This window comes from Amblyomma maculatum, chromosome 6 (assembly GCF_055883805.1).
Source record: "Amblyomma maculatum isolate TAMU_Amacu chromosome 6, ASM5588380v1, whole genome shotgun sequence".
NCBI classification, from domain to species: Eukaryota; Metazoa; Arthropoda; class Arachnida; order Ixodida; family Ixodidae; genus Amblyomma; species Amblyomma maculatum.
Window position 1 is genome coordinate 158,448,845 of NC_139349.1, and position 6,383 is coordinate 158,455,227.

Consider the following 6,383-nt stretch of genomic DNA (forward strand, 5'->3'; position numbering starts at 1 on the left):
AAAAAATTGACAATTTGAGAACATAATTTTTTTATTTATTTGGCCCTTAAGGGGTTAAAACTATATATAAAAGATCTGGCTGAGCGACCCACGCAGGTAGGGTGCTGTTTGCATGTTTTTGCATGAAATGACGCCGTGTCAAATTTTACACCGCCATACCACGGTCCGTTCAAGGTGCTCCACCGCACGGGAACACAATTGACGCTGGACATCCAAAGTAGACGCGAGGTTGCGTCTACTGACCACGTGAAGCAGGCCCATATCGACACTTCACAACATCAGCGCACTATACAGGCGTAGTGGGAGGGGCTGCAGTATGCTACTTCCCATGGGCCTTAAGTTAGACGTCTGCAACGCACTGGGGAAGGAATGATGCAGTGACCTAGATGCGTGTGCCGTGTTTGTGGTTTACCTTTCCGCGTGACAGAAGGGGAACTCACAGGGTAGAGATCAGAAAGTCCTCTGCCAGCGGCTCAGCGCACATCTACTGCATGTGCACGCCCAGTTCGCGTTATGGGGCACTCTACGCCGCGTACTGCGGCTGAAGTTTTGCAGTACTGTCCCGCAAAATATAAAAATCATTTCGCATCTCTTGACACACTGTGCGTAGGTGATCCTTGTAAAGGCCCGTTTACACTAAGCCGACGCGACGCCGATGCCAGCTACGCACGCGTGGATGGATGTAGATAAAATGTGAGAAGTTTCAACTATGGCCACCGTAGGTGTGAAATGAAGCACATGTGTCGATTTTTTGAGCTAGTTGAACGAATAGTTGTGAGTTCTAGGCGGGATTCGAACACATGACCCTTGGCTACATGATAGACTTCATACCATCTAGGGTGCACAGCAAACACATGCACGGCTTCTCACCAAATCGTTATTTAGAGGTTTGTCGTTTAGCGATTGAACATCGCAACACGAATAACGATGAGGACGTAAAGCATTAAAATTTACAACGCTTAATATTATAACTGCCCCGCTTTCCCATACAGATATGGGCTGGATATATTTTTAGCGCAGTATTTGAGGTTTCGGGACAGACGAGACATCAGAACGACAAAGCCATGGAAACTCAGACAAAGTGCAAACAATTCTCTTTTATTCTTATAATTCAGTAAGTGCAGTACCCGGCACACCATGGATTGTTGTATCTGCAGTGACACTTCCCGCAATTTCCTGCCCATCCGCAGAACTGCAAAAAAGCGTAACAGTATACATGTAAACAAGTGTGACAGATACTGCGCCTTTCCCTTCCTGTGAACCAGTTATTATTATTATTATTATTATTATTATTATTATTATTATTATTATTATTATTATTATTATTATTATTATTATTATTATTATTATTATTATTATTATTATTATTACACGTTGACAGTTTTTTGTTCGTTGCCTTTGCCGCTATAACACATTCATCGCTGCATGCCGGGCTCCTTTCCGTTTTTAGCCGGCGACAATGTGTCACATTCAGATGATTACACGCTGCAGCAATTCGGGCCAGCCAGAGCGCCAAGTCGCCGCCGGTGGCCTTCCCGAAATACGTCCTACATGGTAAAGCTCACTGAATATATTTGACTGTTGAGCAGGGAAGAGCACAACAGCTCGTTGCGCACGACTCGGCACTAATCTCACTAGCGTAGACGGGATGCTAAATTACGGGTGTTCAGTCGTAATCCCGTGGATGGCATACTAGCAACACTGGTCTCTCTACCAAGCACGCGAACCAGTTTCAAGTCTGTGCTTCCTCTCAGAGCTTCCAGAATTACTTGTTGGGTAAAACAAGCATGTCTGACGACGGTTGCGAGAAATTCTACTTCAGCTAGCACTGTCCAAGAAATTTATCAGCACATTTTTATTCAGTGAATGTATCACCAGATTCTCCTAATTATAAAAGAAAGCAGAAAACCAGCATATGCAAGAAATTCGTGGACAGGGTCACACGACAGAGGGTTCAATTCATTTTTTTTTTCATCACAATGTTGTATGAAACATGGTTGAGCTTTTATTAAAATTGCCTCTTTTATTGCTTCATACAGTTAAAAGAACAGGGCGGCAGCAGATATGAGTGATTCCAGTCTTTAGGTAAAAAATACAAATCCGGTGTTTTTCTCAATTAGCGTTATTTATTGCAAAACTTCATCAGGGCCCCTTTCTCCGTCATAACAGCTTCTTTTTTTTCATAATTTTGTATAAAACGTTTTTAAGGAAAAGAGGCAGGAATTACCACCCCAAAACAGCTTTCTTGGCCATTAGCTACACTCGTGTCGAAGAAACTATGTTGTCTTGCAGGGTACTAGAAAAACTCCAGCATGCGCGTTCAATGAAGGATATGAGTCAAGAAAATTATACCTTGCATAAATTTCCCCATATCGCCTATACACTCCTAAGTTTTCAATTTCAGGCTCGGAGCGGGTATTACCATGAGTCTAATATTTATGTCGTAGCAAACCGACTTTTTCTTAAAGAAACATTATTAATTAAGGAAACGAACAGGGCGCATTATAAATTTCGTAGCGCTCGAATGATTTATCGCGTGGCTTTCAAACCGTGTAGATACTGTCAGGACAGAGAGGAGATGCTACAGTAAATGCTTTGCCAGAATAAGACAATGTCAACTAATCTCCAGAGTTGCAACTGTAAGAGAGCATACTTACTCTTGAAGGGTCTGTAATTGTGCACAGCGACGTTATTGTCACCGCTATTTATTAATCCAAAATTGATACAAATCCGTGCATTGTGATATAAACTCGTTTCTCAAAAGTAGCGTCATCTATTATATCATATGTCATACTCAAAATAAGGCACCTTCATTAATGTGGCGTTATAATGGAAAATAGGTCGCGTTTATGTAAACATAGGTTGGAAGCGAAGAACACATGCACCAGCATATTCCAGTCACAGTCGGAAGAATTTCATTGCCAAGTTGTCTGGCAGGCTGCATGCAGTTGGCAGGTGAGGTCACAGAGCGGTAATTGGTCAAAGGAAAGTGCCTAAGAGGCTATAGAACGCGATGTAGTAACTGGTGACATGGCTTAACACTGATTTGTCAGCTCGTTGTGATAAACTAGATTGCGACGAGACGGCCAAGTTGACAAGGTGTCAGGGAGCTGACAGTCAAGACGGTATGGCCAAGGGCTCATTGGCTGGCGAGATTACGAAGCCATAAAATTAAATGACATGGTCACATTTGCAAGGACAGAGGGAAGTGACGGTAGGTTGAATGGAAAAACGCTTATAAGCGGTAAACAGCAAGTGAAAAAAATTCGAAATACCTTGCCCCAGAGAAGCCACATACGAGCAGTGTGAGGTGGCGCTGTCCAGCGAGTCCTTGGAAATACAGCTAAGGTTTGTCACCTGCTGTATGAAACAGCTAAAGCCAGCTGAGCCCTGGAAATCCAGCTAAGGATCGTCCACTTGGTCTGTAAAACAGCTGAAGCCAGCTGAGCCCTGGAGTAAAGCAGCGCACCAACCTTCACGTCACTTCTTTATTTCCCACACCCTTTTCCCTTCAAACTTTCTTATCTTACCTCCTTTCGACAATGAGCAGGTCAGCAGGAACGAAATAATCCTACAGTAGCATTATCGTAGCTAATAGTACATTTACCTTTTCTGATGATTTAACGGCAGCATAACGTCTAGTTATTAATTGCTGCAGCTTCTTTAAGCAAACATCCACCAGCAAATAGGGGTTTGCCATGTGTACAGCCCATTTCACAAATGCCACTGCAACTGTGAACTTGATGCGTTAGGTTGGATCAATACGCCACAACCTCGGTGAAAATTAAAGTTCAGTCAAGTCTCCTACAAAACGTTACTTGTAAAAGCGCCTACTATCTTCCTTGTTAGATGATCTCCTAACGCCACAAAACCCACTGACGGATCAGCTGCCATTTTCGCCACTTGGTGACCAAATCCACGGCCGGTTTACGACTACACATTCCCTCAAGATATCACTGATTCTAGCGAATACTCAGACATCGATTCATATGATTGTCTGCCCTGTTTTCTCAGAATGGACTGTTGCAAGGCCGCGTGGTTGATCTCGAGGCACAAATATTTGCAACACGCGCTGATATTAGAGCACATCTCTTAGATGCCTATTCTTATACAACGCTTCGCCATCTGCGTCATCACAGCCTTCTGCGTGATACCGCCTGTCATTCTAGACTGCTTACAGCACCGCAAAGCTCTACCTGCCACGCCTAGCATGTGTTAGATTAGAGAGAGAGAGAGTCCCATCCCCTGCTTTAGGTGAATGAATAGAGAGGGTTGTAAGAAGCTGGTGGCTTAGATGATTGGGCAGTGTAATCAGGGCAAAGAAATGTGCGACCAGAATGAGGCGCCTGCGGCAAAAAACCATGAAGGCGGCTATTGTGAAAATATGCCGTTATGACGACGCCTGGAGGGTTGGCACGATCTGCTCCGCAACAGGACGAAACCGAGCGGTTACGATGGTAAGAGCAGAATTCTACAACGACAGCGTGCAAGTGTACCCCACACAAGGGCGAGAATGTAAAATGGAGGAGCAGACGTGCATGGAAAGTAATTAGGGCAGCCACAGCAGAGAGCAGGGTGAAAGTAAATTGAGAAAGCGCGAGGAACGTAAGAAAAGGGAATGCATCTGGTATGTGGCAATTTGCAGAGCATATACGTTCTTTTGTATATAGGAGACATTTGTTGCTACTGGATTGCGAAACTAGGAAGGTGGCGAGATGGGATATGAAAATTTAACGTTTTCTGTACAGATTTAACCTTGGAGATACAGAGCATTCCGATGTCTTCTTTACAACCTAGGTTTATGCCTACTACATGTGGCATTTGACGTACTGTGGTAGCTAACAACTGCCTCCAACATATTCCAACACGAGGAATATTTAAACATGCTTTCGTGCACACGAAAGTCGCTGACCCTCCGGCGCCGGAAATGGGGGCAAACCCAGCCTTTCCCGAGGCATCAACTTCACCAAGCATCAGTTTCAGTATAGTTCGAAGCTGAATTCCGTCGTTCACATTGTTTGCATTCTCCGTTATCATACATTATGTGGGTTTCACTCCAATCGAGGGCCTCGAATGAGGTCAACCCCTTTCGAAGTCTTGGCGTTTTTTGTTTACGACGACACGAAAATTCCCTTTGATGATAGAGGTACAAATATAGAGGCCCAAATTGTATCTTTTCCCCTGATGTTAAGAATTATTTACTCTTAATTACACGTTTATAACCGAACTGGACACAAATCCGGCAGTCTGTTTAACCCCTTCTACCCCGCGCGGTTGGCTCAGTGGTTAGGATGCTTGACTACTGTGCCCAAGGATGCGGGATCGATTCCCGGCCTAGGCGGGCTTTTGTCTGCGGGCGAAAAGCAAGGCGCCCCCGTGCTGTGCGATGTCAGTGTAGCGTAACGATGTAGCATAGTGTACTCTATTGAAACTTAGAGAGAGAAACTTTAAACTCCAAAAACATTAGAACTCTCGCGGTTGGATCCTCATTCCAAGACTCCATGAACTTTGTTGCCCGCCTGGCGCATTCAACTAGCCAAACCAGTCTTTAGAGTCAATGCTGGACCGCGCAGCCTCGCACTTCGCCGCTGTGGCATTTGGGGATTATTGGCACTCTATCAATTTTTTTGCGGGTCAATGTTGTTGTAGAGTAAAATTGTAGAATAGCATAGTACAGAGTAACGGCTAGGTCGAGGCAAGACAGCCACCTCGCGTGAAATAGGACCATGGTTCGATTTCGTTGCTGCGCTATTCTCTACTGGAATAAAAAATCTCCGCGTGTCGATGAAATTTCATAAAAAGGTTCGATGTGCGAACTGATGCCGGTGAGGCCCATCAGAAACGCTCACCTTCACCGGACAGGATTTGGCCACCTTGGTGTAGTAAGCGGCTGCAACGTCCTAGGAATCTATAATAAACCCCGGAACCTGAGTCTGAGTCCCCAGCGGCTGCTGAGCAACTGACCCCGGCGGCGGTCAGACCTGTTACGCAGCGAAGGTCGCTAAGAGTCTCGCTCCGGAAACTGCCCTTGGAAACTGACCCTGGTAACCAGGCGCGTAGCCAGGGGGGGGGGGGGGCGCTTATGGGGCTTCAGCCCCCCCCCCCCCCCCCCTGAAATGTTTTCGTGCTGTCATGCACCGCCGACCAAAACAACCACCGGCGCTCGAAACCATTCTGGGTTTTGTCTACAATATCTTTTTCCGGTTCGCTCGAAAATACATTTCGGCACGAACATTACGAACTTGGGGGCTACATTTCGCAGCAACGCCCATGCAGACGGAGTCACGTAAAGCCAGAAACCATTTCCGACCACTAAGTTTGAAGGGCGTTTAGATAACGAGCGGGCTCGTCGCGTCAACTCGCGCCGGCCGCGGAGGTGGGGG

General features: G+C 45.6%; 1 long non-coding RNA gene across 1 annotated transcript; it reads right to left on the minus strand.

Moving 5' to 3' along the window:
* Window positions 1-1,082: 1,082 nt before the first annotated feature.
* LOC146187262 (uncharacterized) lies at window positions 1,083-6,071 on the minus strand. The gene is made up of 2 exons (XR_014708228.1): window positions 3,276-6,071; window positions 1,083-1,192 (listed from the first exon to the last, which is right to left on the minus strand). It is a non-coding gene; the product is annotated as an uncharacterized LOC146187262 (long non-coding RNA).
* Window positions 6,072-6,383: the final 312 nt, after the last annotated feature.